Source organism: Ursus americanus, unplaced genomic scaffold (genome assembly GCF_024610735.1).
Source record: "Ursus americanus isolate L20-20 unplaced genomic scaffold, mUrsAme1.1.p SCAF_68, whole genome shotgun sequence".
Taxonomy (NCBI): Eukaryota; Metazoa; Chordata; class Mammalia; order Carnivora; family Ursidae; genus Ursus; species Ursus americanus.
The window spans coordinates 87,022-103,882 of record NW_028273650.1 but is presented as its reverse complement, the minus strand read 5'-3'; the positions used below and the strand labels follow the sequence as shown (position 1 = coordinate 103,882).

Here is a 16,861-nt window from a genome sequence, read left to right as displayed (position 1 = left end):
GGTTGGCAACACTAGTGACAACGCATTCCGACGTGGCGGAAGCACGGCTGGCACGTGACAATACTGAGGGTCTGCAGACCGCTCGGTGGGCGGCAGCCCTCCCCCTCTCTATCACAGGCAGAGCCCGCACACAGGAGCACCACGTGCACTTCAGAGCAAGGGCTAAGCTTTCATGTCAAGGAACAGGAGAGCCGGCCACCACCACGTGGAGCCTCGGGCTGACTGGTATCTGGCTCCGGGCTCTCCTCTGCAGCGTGGGGGCAGTAATCACTACCTTGTTATTATAAACACTACACACAACTCAAAACACACGATGAATGACACACATAAACGGCAGGTATCACAATTCTGACGACTTCCCTCACGTAGAATTCCTGAATCACAAACGTAACTACTATTGGCAAGATAAAGGGTGTCCTGCGCAAAGCCTGGAGCATAAAGCAGAAGCTTCAGGAAGCAGGTAACATTTGGACACGGCGGACCCACTGAACTAAACACAGGCTCCTGACCGTCCATGAGAATAGCCAGGCACCCACATAAAAGGTGCAGCACATTTACGTAAAAGGTGCCCTGGAGTTGGCAGTCCTGAAAGGCACTTACGGACTTTATTTCCTATAATCCTGCCTCAGCATTTCAAACTGCGCGATGCTTCTTTTCAAAAGAAGCCAATCCACTCACTCTTGGTTCTGCACCAACTCGTTCCCGAGTTCGCGACGGGCCTCCCTAACTGGGCCACGGAGACAGGGCTGCGTTTGCCCGCCTCCGCGACACCGCGGCCTCCCTGCACACCATCCTGCGCATCCAGCTAGACACAGAGCAGCCTCTGAAACGTCCTGTGGTCGCTCATCCTGCTCCCGCCTGACGACCGCAGCGGGGGGCTGCACTGGTCACTCCTGCACGATGACTGGCTGGGCCGCCTCAGTGACGGGATAGTCCATAAAGATGTTTCCATGAACAAATACATGGAATCAACAGTTTAAGATGATCTCTTGGATTTAAGTGTCTTGATATATCCTATGCGAAAGTTTTAAGAAAATATTAAAATTTATGACAGGGGCCCCTGGCTGGCTCAGTCAGTAGAGTGTACGACTCTTGACCTCGGGGTTGTAAGTTTGAGCCCCACACTGGGTGTACAGATTACTTAAAAGATAAAATCTTTCAAAAAATAAAAAATTTACGACAGATGTTTAACGATCTGAATGTCACATTTTCCATGGAAATCTATTTAAAGGTCTTAAAGGAAGAGTCAGTAACTAAGTTAACATGTACCACCTAGCGAGACGCCACAATACAGGCTTTGTAGGTTAACAAAAAGTAACCGATCTCGTCCCGCTCTGCTTTTTCTCACCTTCTCCACCTGGAATGCCTTTCCCCAACTACCGCGAGCCCCACTCACCATGCCCGGACCTGCTCCCTCAGGAGGACACCGTCCCCCTCCCTCTGAGCTCCCCATCACTGTCTTCCCCATCACGATTCTCTACCTGGTCTCGCCTGCTCCTGCAGGATCTGCCCTACGCACCTCAACCCTGCTACCATGGGAGAGTAACCTGTCCAGCATGCAAGAAAACAGATGTCCCTGGGGGTGAAGACAGAAGGAATACACATGAGCAGATGGCAAATTTTATTAAGAGGCCTTACTGTCAGGGAGAGTGAGAACTCTTAAGAATATCAAGCAAACAGGAAAAAAAAAAAAAAAAGTGGCAACTGTTAAGCTCAAGAAAACAGGAAAACAAAAAGTGGAACTAAAAGGGAATATAATCATGCTACATTAACCAGCTCAATAGTGAGCAACATTAACAAAGTCAAAACAATTCGCCAAATTATGGTTCTAAACAAAAATTGTGCTACAACTATGTGGGGGGAGATGGGAGTTCAAAATGTAACTTTGTCTAAAAGTGACGCATCGATGGCCCTGCCTCTACATAGATATTGCTGGGAACCGTGGACAGAAATGCTACAAGAAACAGATAAGCAGGATTCCAGGCAGCTCTGGGAGGCGGATGGTGGAGGCAGGACAGGAGCCCGCTGGGTTCTGCGTGAACCATTCAACACTGTTTTACTTTTGAACACATGCACGTACCACCCTCTGATAGAAGTGAAATTTCTAAGTAAGAAAAAGAAACAGAATCCTAAACAGAAGCACTTCCAGCAGGACATAAGTGTTTTCCTACAACTTTTCAACCACGCTACCCCTTCCCCCCTTCAACAGTGTCTCTCCACCCTCAGGACGCAGGGCAGCTGAGGACAGCGTGCACGGCCTGAGACCTGGCGTCAGCCTGCCGGCTCCGTACTCTTGAGAAAGCTACTGTAAGCTCTGAACCTGACCTTTCCCCGCCCGTGACATGAAGACACCACCACGGACCTCAGGGACCCGGCTGCGTTGCTCTGCACCCAGATGGTGAGTAAGTGTGAGGATGACCGTACACCCTGGACCTAAGTCACCGAGATGCAATCTGTCTCGCTACCCTCTCCCCCTTCACACCACCGTCCAGGCGGGCTTTCATTCTGACCACGCCCCCACACTGTGCCGAGTACTTGCCAGAGTGTCCTCCAAGTCGCCAAACCCGAAGGCCAAACCTCAGTCCTCATCATGACCTTTCCTGACACTTTAGAGAGTTGATCACATCCTCCTCCTGGACACTTCTTCCCTTCTTCCCATGGTGCCAGTGCTTGTGGTCTTCTTCACACCTGCTCTGTGCCAAACACTGCTCATGTTCGTCCTTGAGCACTTGATGGCAGAGTGACCCGAGGCTCAGGCTTGCTTGTCTTCTCTGTGCTCACTCCCTCGGTGACCACAGACCGTCACTGCGTTTTCATGGCCACTTCCAGCTCAGACTTCTCTTCCAAGCTCCAAATGCCTATTTACAACTGCCTACATGACATCTCTACTTGGATCCCTAACAGAATCACAAACTTAAAATGCCTACAGTGAGCTCCCCATCTGGCCCTCTAAACCAAGTTCCACCCACAGCCTTCCCCCCATCTAGTTGCCCAGGCCAAGAGCCTTCTAGTCAACTCAACTCCTCCCTTTGTCCTCACACCCCTTATCCAATCTGTCAGCAAATCCTACTGGTTCTGCCTTTGAAATACATCCAAGGCCCAACTGCTTCTCACCACCTCCAGTTTTCCTGCTCCAATCCCAGCCTCCGCTGCCGCTCACCTGGTTCCCTGAACAGCGTGCCGACAATCTCCTGGTTGTCCTCTACTCTCCCCCACCCTCCAACCCCCACCACCAGTGTCTATTCCCAACACACTAGCCTTTCACACCTCAGCCGAATCTCAGGGCTCAACACTGAGGGAGGGACAGCTGCCCTCCGGAGCCGACAGCCAGCACCGCCTTACCCTAGCGACTCTTTGTTTGGACAAACAGCCCCAGAATCTCACAGCCCAATCTCTGTCGATTGTTCTCAGCTGCCCTGACGCTAAATAAGCCATCTTTATTCTCCAAATGGGGGTTTTCAGATGGGTCTCCGGGCAACCTTCCTTTCTGTCTACTGCCTCCCCACACCCCATTAACTCTGAAAATAATCTCCATACATATTTCAGCAATTCAACTCCTCCAAAACTTTGCTTTGCTTTCCTAGAATTCTGATTGTAAAACACCTCCATCCCAAGTTCTGCCTTAAGAATGCAACAGCCCAAAACAAATCAAGAACCAAGACCCTGATCTGTCCTGCTGGGGCTCAAGTGGACCAGGGCCCTCAGGTACATCAAGGAACCCGGATCTCAGAGGAACACCATTAAGTCGATGCTGTACAAAGCCAGGCTTACTCGTGTGGCCTCACCAGTTGTCCAGAATTGGGGGAAACAATTATAGAAACACTGGTCATAAGGTTATTTTCCTGGGTTTACGTATTTTCAAACAGGGGGGAAGGGGAGGGGAGGGCCAAACTAGAAGCAGCAGATTATATCCCGGTGCTCAAAGTTCCAGTGAGCCAAGAACGGGCTCTCAGTTCCCTGTCAGGCCTTTGTTCCGCTGCACATCACATTAAGAAGAAAAATTTTGTGTAACTTCTGCTAAATATGAAACTGTCTTGGGCTCTACCATGACGAACGATTTTTAATAGCTAATGCTGATGAAAAGTTATACTTGATATTCTCCCTCTTGTTTGGATCCACTAAGAAAAGAGAACTTATTTTGTGGCAAGCATTAAACACTACTTCATCCAGCATTTAGTGAAAACTACCCATGGGTCAAGCAGAAAACATGCAGAAACGAAATAACAAAATCTTTGCCCTTAAAGGTGTAGAAACAGACTTGTACCCAATAAATATAGCCCACTGGTACAGGAAGAAACATCGAAATGTGCAGGGAGGGCGGGGAGGAGACAAGGGATGTAAACAGCTGGGCATGGCCTTCTCCAAAAGACAGCAGAGTCACACCTGGCACAGCACACAGAACAGGTGCCTCTCGTAGCCAAGAAAGGGTAGAAGGAATCAGAGAAAAGGAGCAAGACTTCCACGCCTTACTTGGAAGCTGAAACTTCGTGACACAATTTTCCTTCCCTTCCCTAATACCTAATCCTGGCAGAAACAAAAGTGGGTTTGGAGGAGAAAGGAGAACAAAGGAGGAAAGTGAACTGACCCCCAGAAGGAAATGGAAAAACAATCCAGGGTCCTGCCCCTTGGACATCTAAGACAAAGACACTTGCCAAAGTCAAATTCAACGTAATTATAAATGATTCTGAATTCTGAATCCATGAAGTCTAAGTTTATGGGGCTTTTACACCAAAGCAATGTATTGCTAAAATCTTACCAATGCTAATACCACAAGACAGATTGATGAATCTTCTATCAACGATCTGTCCTCGATTTACCACTAGGCCTACCAGAAAGAGCAGTCTTTGGAAATAAGACAAACTGGAATAGAATCTCAACTCTATAACCTCCCAACTGTGGAGTGCAGCACAAGTGCCAAGGTTACAAATTAACAAATCACAAATAACCCAATCTCTGGGGCTTAGTTTTCCTCTCATTAAAGTGGGGGAACTGCCACCGAATAGCAATTGCTAACATTTGTGAATGCTGAGCACATTTCACATTTCTTATGGCATCTTCACCACAACCCTGGGAGAGCACCCTTTGTCAGAGGAAAGGGCTAGGTTTAAGTAGTCAGTGAAGAGTTGGCATGGAGAGAGAGCTAGGTTTCGGTAGTTAGTGAAGTTAGTAAGTAAGCAGCCAAGCCAACATCTGAATCCAGAGCCCGTAAGAATAAAACACGAGTAAAAAGCACAGGCTCCAAAGCCAGACTGAGTCTGAATCCCAGCTTTGCTGTTTACTAACTTAGTAACCTTTAACCTCTGTTTCAGTTATGCAAATGTGAAACAGGGGCAAAGGGTAGCCTCATTCAGGGGATTACTGCCAGAGACTCACCTAGGAGCTGGATGGCCCAGTGCTGACCCTGTTGGGGCACTCTTCTAGGGCACATGCTGCTACTGTCACAACTATCAGGGACAGGACTGTCATCCTGCCTGCCTCTCTCCACACATAAAAGGCACTAAACAACTAATATTTCTTCCCTCACCTACTCTGCAAAATCAACTAGCTTTTCTTTGTTTCTAGTATATGTCAAAGAAACCTTAAGACAGATGAAAGAAAAATCAAAACAAAAGGAAAAACCAAAACACAAATGTAGCAAGAGAATTATACTCACAGTTCTGAAGGCCACGATAACTCTGTGAAGAAATCAAACGTGGGTTTAAAGGAAATGCTCCCGGTTTCTCTTTCCTCTTTCCATAGTCCTCAGAGAACCTGACAAGGAGAGACAACATGCGCATTAAAACCCCCTTCCTTTCACTTCTTGAAGCTCTACTGAACTCACCCCTCAGCCAGTTCCATCACCTCCCACACAAGCCTACTGGGCAACGCCTGGGATGAGGGGTGAGAAGAGGGCACCACGTCCCTGTCTTCAAACCTATTTCTACTTAAGAAACACACAGGAAGGAGCGCCTGGGTGGCTCAGTCGTTAAGCGTGTGCCTTCGGCTCAGGGCATGATCCCACAGTCCTGGGATCGAGCCCCACTTCAGGCTCCTACGCTGGGAGCCTGCTTCTTCCTCTCCCACTCCCCCTGCCTGTGTCTCCTCTCTCACTGGTATCTCTCTCTGTCAAATAAATAAATAAAATCTTAAAAAAAAAAGAAAAGAAAAGAAATACATGTGAAGCAACTGGAAACTATTCAAACGTATCAAAAATCATAAATTAACGGTGTGGTTGGCTAATAAGTGCACGATACAATGACAGAGTATAGACATCTATTCCACTGCCTTCCATCAAAACTATACTAAAGAGATATTTTTTAAAAATGTTCTAAACAGGGGCGCCAGGGTGGCTCAGTCTGTTAAGCATCTGCCTTCAGCTCAGGTCATGATCCCAGGGTCCAGGGATGGAGTCCCAGGTCAGGCTCCCTGCTCAACAGGGAGTCTGCTTCTCCCTCTCACTCTGCCCCTCCCCGTTTGTGCTCTCTGCTCTCTCTCCTGTGCATACACTCACTCTCTCAAATAAGTAAATAAATAAAATCTTTTTTAAAAATGTTTGAAACAGCACAGGGAGAACTGAAAGGAGAAAAAAGCCAAGATTTTTGAAGTACTGAGGAAATCTTCTAACATGGAAGATTGAGACCCAAACAAAAAAGTAAAAAGAAGAAACCTGGAGGAGACAGAAACTATAAAAGACTGAAGTAGAGTAAATGAGGCAGCAGGCCCAAGAAAGCCAGGTCCCAATTCAGCAGTGGAACACACGGGAACCACTTCCACTTGCACAGCAGTGTCCTAGAAGACCAGAAGTGGCAGCAGCAGTGTAGACAGAACGGGGGTAAAGAAGGCATAGCCCCAAATACAGAGGAGCCGGGGAAGGCCATGGAAGCTGAAACCAGAACCTCAACACCAGGCACAACGTGACGCCCCCTCACTCTGAAAGAAGATGGGAGGGGGCATTCCCCAGAAAAGTAGAGGCATCTATGGACTGAAGTCACCCTGCCCAGCTGCACTGAACAGACCTGGACTTAATGACCGTATATACAGTGAACAGTGAATTCTCCAGCTCTCCTACAACAGACCACACACGCACACCGCTGGCTTCCAGATTCTGAAGTCAGAATTGTGCCGGAAAGGGACTGGAGAATATTTCTGGGGAATCTGATCAGCTCCAAAAGACAGATCTAAAGATACTAACCCTGGGGACCCCCAACACATGGCCCACCCAGAATACCCTGATGTAAAAGTCAAAGGGCCCCACCACGTCAGACAGGAGAAGGAAGGAAACAACCTAAAAGAAACAGAGACTATACAAACTATCAATAATATAGAGATAAGACAACACTGCAATCAATAAAGAAAAACAGGATGTTCTTCTAGAAAAATAGAAAAAGAGCCCTTGGAAATCTAAAGAACCTTTCTGAAATCAGAAATAATAAACTAAAGAAAAGTTTCTCTCTGTTCTCCCTGAACAGAGAATAAAAAAGCCCCCCCCCCAAAAAAAGGCAGAAAAGGAGGAGCAAAGGAAGGAAGAAGAAGAAGAAGAAAAAGGTATTAAGATAATTACAACCTTTGCCCAGGACAGCCAAGTTCCAGATAATAAGACTTCCAGAAAAACAAAATAAGGAAAAGCAAGAGAGAAAACCTCAGCACAGTAATGCCAAAGAGTATTCCCAGAACTGAAAACTCCCAGTTACCAGAATGAAGGGACCCGCTGAATATGCAGCACCGTGGATGAAAACCGACCCACACAAGGTACACCATCACGATATTTCAAAAGACTTGGACAAATTGTAAAACTCCTACAAGCTTCTAAAGATGGGAGGGGAAACAAGTTACATACGAAGGAAAAATGAGAATAGCTTCTGAATTCTAAAACAGTAACATGAAAACAAGAAGGCAATGGAGCAATCTTTGAATTTATGAACAAAAATGAATTCCAATACAGAACTCTATACCCAGCGAAACCATCAATCAAGTTTCAATCATGCATGGTCCCAAAAGGTTTGCCTCCTAAGCATCCTATGTCAGAAAGCCCCTGGAGAAAGTCTTCCACCAAAACACGAGCATCAACAAAAAATGAGCAAGGCGTGAGCTTCCATTAGAAGGGATAAGGGAATCCCCAGGACGACGATGAAGGGAGATTCCAGAATGGTGGCTGTGCACCAGGAGAGAGGGAAACAAGTCCAAGCCGGAGCAGTGTTGCTCAAGAGGAGGGAATGCTGAAGGCTGTCTTCAACTTGTCCAAAAACACTGTACTATCTTTTTAAAGTAATTAACGCCACCAAAAGGAAGAAGTCAGTGAAGAAAGACAAAGACAAGAGTTGCCACAAACATAAAATCCAACTCTGGACAAAAGCCAAACGATGAGAACAAAGGAACATCCAGGGACAACACAATAAAAGACCGAAGGAGCAAGCAGCTCAGAAAAGAAGAGAACGGAGATCTCCAGGAAATTGTCTGCCAGAAATCAAATGTGAAGAAGAGATGAGTCTGTATGACCATGAAGAAAAATTACTAAGAGGCTACTGGAAGGTATGGGGAAAATAGGTCTGGGGTAGGGGGTAAATTACAATAGGTATAAAAAGGGTTAAGAATGTGGGGGACTGATGGGGCACCTGGGTGGCACAGTGGTTAAGTGTCTGCCTTCAGCTCAGGGCGTGATCCCGGCATTATGGGATCGAGCCCCACATCAGGCTCCTCCGCTGGGAGCCTGCTTCTTCCTCTCCCACTCCCCCTGCTTGTGTTCCCTCTCTCGCTGGCTGTCTCTATCTCTGTCGAATAAATAAATAAAATCTTTAAAAAAAAAAAAAAAAGAATGTGGGGGACTGAAGAAAGATGAGTACCCGTCATAATGCCCTGGGCGCACCTCTATCACAGGACTTACCCACTGTACCATCATCACTGACTGACTTCTCTGTCTCCCCTCCTCGGCTGTAAAGACCTTTTGGAGAGGATCATTTCTCATCCAGTTATCACCCTGCAGAGTCCAGTACAACGCCTGCTACAAGAGTATACACAAAAGCAAAGGGTTTTTGTATTTTTTTGCATTTATTTGGGTACTGAGTATCTACTACACATACCTGCTATCCTTCCGGAGAACTAGAATTCAAAGACATATGGACCTTGCTTGCCTTTAAAGAGTTTCAACTTTTTTTCACACCTGAGAAAACAAATATTTCTCCTATATCCTCACTCTCCCCAAAAGATGAAAAGTTCACCAGGGGCTTACAGAACTTTAATAGTCCGGCTATCACTAATGGATATGGAACCCAAGACCTGATGACACTTGCTTGACATTGTACGCATTGTGTAATATGAAAAGAGTGCCGGCTTGGGTATCAGGACACCTGGTTTCTAGTACTTTAGAATTACTCCTTTTGAAGAAGAGGAAATCCCAACTCCTTGATATGACCTGTCGGTCCCTGAATGATCAAGCGCAGTCTGACTGTCATGCTATCTCCCGTGAATCCTACAAAGCAGCAACATTAACCCATTTTCGGTGTACAGAACAACCTGTGCCCTCCTCGACACCTCCTCCACCTGGACCTTCTTCCCCGGGATGACCTGGACGCATGTGCGGTGGGAGCCGTGCCCTTCCCCCAGGTGAGACACCTCTCTCCTGTCCCCCTCAGCACGCCTTCACATGACACCAGTATCTGTGGAGTGGCTGACAAATGCCATGCACGGCCCCAGGACACAAGGCAACAGACGAGAGAGACGCAGGACTCTCCGGTGGTGGAGCTTCCTGTGCAACAAACTAGAGCGGATGTTAAATCGGGCCTGTCAGTGTCTTCCTCCACCCAAACAGCAAGATTCTGGGGACAACGACAGCCTAAGTTCCGCAGCCTCAGCACCGCCATCCCAGACAAATATTTAAAGCACTATTAAATAAAACCAAAGTGAAGGTCAAAAAGCCCCAGTGCCTGCAGCAGGTAACATTTGCTCTTTAAAAGCCCTCTTTCTCTACTGTCGTTGTTTGTTTGTTCGTTTATTGCCTCTTGTCTGTTAGGAGTATAAACCTGAAAATGTCATTCAGGGAAATCTTGCGAGTCCGCTGGAACTGGCTTTATTCTCCTTACTAACCGCAAACACAAGACAGCCCAGTTACTCCCCACGTCTGGTTTCTGTTCGCCACTCTATAACCAACAGCGCGCACTGGACCGAACACCTAAAACACACGATCAGAACACATGCACTTGATGCGTGAATGACCTAATGATGAATAAATGAGCGTATACACTGGCTTTGAGGGCCTTATAATTGCTCCTCACTCTAGTTTCTATTTTAAGGAGAATTCAAGCAGATAGCAACACCGCATTTATCAACACTGGACCTGCTGGATGTCTGCCATTTGAACCGCGGGCAGCTTAGGGCCACGTCCAGCATGGAACTACTAAAATACAAGCATAACAATTTGAACTAGTTCAACTAGGACAGAAAACTAGGTATTTCCCCAATCCTATAATTAAAATGCTTAAATTATTTTGCTCCAGACAAAGAAAAATTAAACTTGGCTCATTATACAATGAAATAAATTGCCAGCTCCTTGAAGGTATTTGTAAGATGGACACTCTCTACATTTCTGGCATAAGTGGGGACATTTATACGTACACGGGGTCCTCAGGCTACTCTGAACTCTCTTCCCCCTAACATGCAAATGAGAATTTCCCACCAGTCACAACACACTCTGAATCTATGCTTCCTGAACAGGTAACATACTCCACACGATCACTTTGCTTCTAATGGTCTCGTTTCAGTGCACAGTCCAACCTGGACAGTCCCTGACACCCGCCTCTCACTCACCCGGACAACAGTGACAACCTGCCATCTGCGGAGGGTGTGATGTCATAGCAGTCTCTCCCAAGTGCTTTACAAGCACCAGCTCTGGAATCCTCACAGCCCTAACTGATTACTACTCTCGTTCCATTTTGCATGTGAGAAAACAAAGTCCAAAAAAACTTAAGACATTTTCCAAGGTCACACAGCAGACAAGGGAGAGAGAGATTAGGCATTCAAACACCAGCTTACCTTAGAATCATGATGCTATTCTGGCTTCCCAAGTTACCCAGATATTATTACTGTTAAAACAACGGACATGATTTGGGCTTTCCAAAGCAAACATGACAGAAAGATTCTTTCTGAAGCTGACTAACAGTCAACATGACACACTGCCATATTAGAAGATCTCTGGCTTGAATTAACCATGCAGGCTGAGCCCCTGGCAGGAAATGGTCCGCTTGATGCTAACTGCCAAATAAAGCCCAAAACCACTGTTTCTCAATGCACAACATTCTAACCATTTAAATTATCTGTGAAGGTCTCTAATGTCCAAAATATATAACCACTTCACACAGGTGTCCCTTCCTCTAAGCTCAGTGTACCAAAGGTTTCTGCACTCAGGCAAGCCGTAGTAACCTGTACTGAAGAACACAGGTCAGAAGAAACTTTCTGAAAAACCAAAAATGTATAAAGAATGCAAACATGATTGGGGCGCCTGGGTAGCACAGTCGTTAAATCGTCTGCCTTCAGCTCAGGGCGTGATCCTGGCGATCCGGGATCGAGTCCCACATCAGGCTCTTCCGCTATGAGCCTGCTTCTTCCTCTCCCACTCCCCCTGCTGTGTTCCCTCTCTCGCTGGCTGTCTCTCTGTCACATAAATAAATAAAATCTTTAAAAAAAAAAAAAAAAAAGAATGCGAACATGATTATTAAAGTTATCTGGGCAAACAAAAGCTTCTTTACGCTTCAAAATAATTTTCTAGTCAAACACATTCTAATACTAGACAGTGGAGCAGCTCATAGGTCATAGGTCACTGCATCCCATTCATCTGTGTGCCAACGCATGGAACAGGGTCTGCGGTCCAACCGGTAGTAAGCTACTGATGATGTGAATACATTAGGGAAATGAAGAGGCAATATTACTAATTGCTGAAAAACCGGCATTAGGAACAACAACAACAATAAATCGTCCGTTCTACATGCAGAGTACACGGTGAATACCAACTGCTTGCACTTCTTAGATACGCTGGTCAAACTCATCAGGGAATAAGATTAGCTTTTAAATCCCCACAACAGAAATAACTACATCACTGGGAACTGTATTTGCTGAACCTCAGGCTGATCCTTCCCTAACTAGCCATGTACTAAGAACTATGTTCTGTCACATTTGTCAAAGAGTTATGATAATCTCCACTTAACAGGTAAGAAAACAGATTTAGAGCTTAAGGAACCTGGTCAACATGCAGGGAATAAGAATCGAATCTGAGGTTCAAAGCAAGACCTATCCAACACCCATCCTCTTAACCACCATCTGTTCTACACTGTAAATAATATCCATAGAAAATTCCACTGCGCAAAGGCTCATTAAAAATACGAAAGAAACACTATTCTACTCAAATTAATTAATAGGCACAGTTAACATACTCAAGACAAGACAACACTTCAATTGTACACAAATGAACGAATGGGCTACTAAGGTATACCTAAGGGTCATTCTGTCTACCTGAGAGAGGCACCAAAGGAAGGACCCATGACCCAAATGCGTGCAGTACTTAGCAGGAAACCTCCTGCAAGGCCTGGGAGTGGTAAGTGATCAAGAGACACAGTCGTGCGGGCATCACTGGCCTCGGTGGAACTGGAGATCACTACCTGGACAAATGGAAGCAGTTTGCAAAGCGAAGGGTCCCAGATCTAGGTAAGGAAGACGAAGCATATTCCCTCCTGCCTCTCCTAGAAAGAGCAACTAGGAAGGCTGGAAAGAGTAACTGCAGAAGCTCTCTGACCACTCTGAAAAGTAAACTGGAGCAGGGGGATTAGGAAGCAAGACTGGATTTAAACCACGACCAAAATCAGCAGATTTCAATACAATGGAAAGTCTCCTTGCATGATATCCTAAATGGGGACGGCACACCCCAAACTTATTCAGCATAGGAAGAACCAGAAAAGCGTCAATTCCCGTGGGAGGAGAAAATCAACACAAGCCAATATCAAGAAGGGAACAAATATGACAATCAGCCCAGAGGGACTTTAAAACAACTACTGTACAAATAATTCCACAAACAAGCATACACACAACATACTCGATATCGCAAATTCTTCTTTTCCTTTTCTCTCTTAAACCCACTGGCTCTGGCCCCCACCACTCCACGAACTTCTCCCTCTAAGACTACCGACGACCTCTGCACTGCTCAATCCAATCATTAGAGCCCAGGGCTCGTCCTTTCGACAACTGACAAGAGCTGATCTCCCACTCATGTTCTCGTGATTTTCTTCTTACCCCACCGATGGCTCCCTCCTTCCAGAGTCGCCCAGGGCTCTGTCCTTTCTCCTCTCAGCTATGCTTACCTCCCAGGCAAGCTCATTCAAATGCTGCTTCTATGCTAACAAAGCTAAAACTTGTCCCTCCGGCTCAGCCCGACTGCCTGGCCTTGCGCTGGACTGACCGCTGTTCACTCTGCACCGCAGCCCCACCGCGGCCTGCTCCTGCGCATCACCGAGACGGCAGAGCTACTTCTCCCAAAACCCCTTCCTGCTACAGCTCAGGGCGGCAGGCAGTGAACGCTAATAAGAGGCAACGTGGGCAAAATGAAGAGAAACATCATTCTCTTCAACTCTGCCAGCCCTCCCAGCGGTAGGGATGGATTCTAATTCCCTGTACAACTAATTGTCGAGAATGGCCCGGGTTCTCCTGACCAAACCCTGGCAGGTGTACTCTCTGCCGGGCCTGCTTGTAGGCCCCTTGGGGAAGTGGAGCATCACCGAAGAGAACTCAGTGAAACGTCCGACACCTCCAAGCCCAGGTGCTGACTGGCCCGCCCCCTCCACAAACCTTCCTACACACAGCCTTCTCCGTTCACGACAACGTCCGCCTTCCAGCTGCTGAGGCGAGAAACAACGGACGTCATCCCTGCCGCCTGTCTTCCTCCCACATTCCCCATCCAGTCTTGTCAGCAAGTAATGTTGGTTCTTCCCACAAAAGAGGCCCAGACGCTGTCCCCTCGCCATCATGCTCACCAACACCATCGTGGCCGGAGCCACCATCCCTCACCGAAATGACTACAGCACTCCGGAACAGGCCTCCCCGCTCCCAGCCCTGCCACCCTAGCATACACGCTCACCACGGCAGACCGATTCCAAGCCTAGATCAGACGGCATCGCTTCTCTGCTCCAAACCCTAAATGGTCCCTCATCTTACATGGATGACAACAGAGAGTCAGTGAAGGAACGAGGCGAAGGACTGAGCCAACAGGTGTTCCCCACACTGCTAGGCTGTTTGTTCAAGGGGTCAGTGGGACTGAAGAAGGGGCCTCTGAGGGCAGTCAGTGTGGAACTGCTGGTGAGAACACTTTTAAAGATATTAAGAAAACCCTGATTTACTACAACCTGGAGTAGAATCTGCTAAGACGCATTATAACTGATGACAGTAAAAATATCTGCAGAGCAGGAAAAGGATTAGCTGGAAAATTTACAATGATGAAAATATAAGTTGCTTAAAGCATTTAAACTATGGTTATTCAGTCTATCATTCATGAGCAGGAGCTTTGTGGAAAGTATTCGAACCCATCATGTGTTACTGAGCCAGTAGCACCAACAGCAACCTCATGAAATAGCCTGACTTGTCCTACCACACTGCAGTTCAATGGTTTGTGCAAGGCTCTGTTGTGACTTTTCAACCACAGAGCCAAGACTGAAATCTATTTGAAAAAGACCCCCCCCTTTACTCATCACTATTACCAAACACTGAATTGCTTCGGAAATTAGCTTTTGCTCCTACATGTTAACATTTCTTCATGAGCTCGGCCTAAATTGACAAGGCACAGCAGCGCTCGTATGAGGGACTTCGGGAAGTGAAGGCATTTCAGTGGCTGCAAGCATCTTACTCACAAGCAACGTCCGACGCGGCCACACGGCTCCCCCGCCGCCACAAGTTAGAGCAGCGCCTGCTGACTCACTCGGAGGAGCGTGCAACTCCTGACCTCAGGGTGGAGTTCACGCCCCACGCTGGGCATAGAGGCTAACTAAAAATGAAAAAAATTAAAAGTTAAAGAGAGAAGTGGATTTGTGTCCCCACACAAACGTGTAGCAGATGTGTTTTGAGCTCAAACTACAGTTCCAGCGGCATTTCTCAAACCTCAATGCAAGTACAATGAAAATTCACGTATCTCAAACCCACTTCACCGAGCAACTGAGGCACTTCCATCAGACCATCCATCGGAGAGAGGAATCTGCGCTGTAATGACGTGCGGAAAGGCAAACATCAAAAAGAATCTAGTGGGGGGCGCCTGGGTGGCACAGCGGTTAAGCGCCTGCCTTCAGCTCAGGGCGTGATCCCAGCGTTGTGGGATCGAGCCCCACATCAGGCTCCTCCGCTAGGAGCCTGCTTCTTCCTCTCCCACTCCCCCTGCTTGTGTTCCCTCTCTCGCTGGCTGTCTCTATCTCTGTCGAATAAATAAATAAATAAAATCTTAAAAAAAAAAAAAAAAAAAAAGAATCTAGTGGAATTCTATCGATGTCTGCCAAACGATGAATACACTAAACTGAAATGATATGCTTCCGAACTAGTATCAGTGCGCAAGAGCACCTACGAGTATGCAGACACTGTCAGAGATGACATCTGTAACCTTCCGTGCAGATCAGCCCCGAGACTGAACATTTGTCATTGGTTGTGATGATACGGAACACTACCTGTGAGCTCCAATTACAAAACATGTTATCCAACCCTCCCCCAAAAAAAATTCCATTCTTATTAGACCTGTATTATAATATATATATACATACTCAACTATTATTTGAAATTCTGTCAATAAAAATTTTATATATTAGTGTTCTCTCCTGTTATGTAAGTACTTACATAATATCCTTCATTTTGCCTCTTAGTCTGCAAAACCTAAAATATCTACCATCTGCCCCTTCACAAAGAAGCCTGCCGATCCGTTTCAGTCATCTTCCCCAGATCTTCTGACCACAGGTACAGCTAAGGCACACACCACATATCTTTAACTTCTCAGCTGTTTTTTTCTTTTTAACTTAAGTCTCTCATTTTACCTTTATTCCTTATAAATTTTACCTTGTTGATTTTAGCACTTCATTACAACCTGTCGAAGTATTTTCAAATCCTGATTCTAAAAATGAACGGTCTCCCAGCATTAACTCCTGATCTTTACTCAAATTCTTGATGAAAACATGACGACAGGTGTCAAGTATGACACACTTCTTGAGACATCTTCACTTGGGTGCAGAAATTCTGGTATTTTAGTTTTGTGGCAAATTACACTACATGTGGTTGCAATGTATCTTCTACCTACGAGCAGTAATTTCTTTCTTTTTTTTTTTTTTGAAGATTTTATTTATTTATGTGACAGAGACAACACAGCAGGCGAGTGGGAGAGGAAGAAGCAGGCTCCCAGCGGAGGAGCCCGATGTGGGACTCGATCCCGGAACGCCGGGATCACACCCTGAGCCGGAGGCAGACGCTTAAGGACTGCGCTACCCAGGCGCCCCAAAAGCAGTAATTTCTTGAACTCCCTAGTAATGACAGGAATAACAATTTACTTTCTAGGCTGTATGCAGGAAAGGATTAAGCTTGCCCCAGGGAAGATTTGGCCATTGCCCAGCTCCTGGGAAGTCACCTCTGAGCCTTTGGAATCCCCTGCCTGATAAGGCGGTCTTTGTTTAGCTGGGGGCCTTCGGCCACACCAGACAGTCCATGCTAACAATTTGATTTCTGGTGGAGCCTTGCGCCACACACGACACCAGTTTGATCTCCAGAGGGACTGGAGACTAAACTCAGCCATGCAGGCAGTGCCTATGGGACAACCCCCAATACATATCCTGGACACCAAGGCTCAGGTGAGCTTCCCTGGTTGGCAGCATCGGTGCTGGGAGAA

The 16,861-nt window shown here is 46.6% G+C and overlaps 1 protein-coding gene across 11 annotated transcripts in view; it reads right to left on the bottom strand.

Moving 5' to 3' along the window:
• LOC123779680 (ral-GDS-related protein-like) overlaps positions 1 to 16,861 on the bottom strand; it is a 98,138-nt gene that overhangs the window by 66,739 nt on the left and 14,538 nt on the right. For 10 of the 11 annotated variants that reach the window (XR_015723576.1, XR_015723574.1, XR_015723569.1 and 7 more), the window contains 2 exons: positions 14,859 to 14,988; positions 5,654 to 5,751 (listed from right to left, as the gene is read on the bottom strand). The gene's annotated coding sequence lies outside the window, so the exon portion shown is untranslated. Of the gene's footprint in view, positions 1 to 5,653; positions 5,752 to 14,858; positions 14,993 to 16,861 lie in introns of all 11 variants that reach the window. The other variant, XR_015723577.1, reaches the window with a different exon arrangement.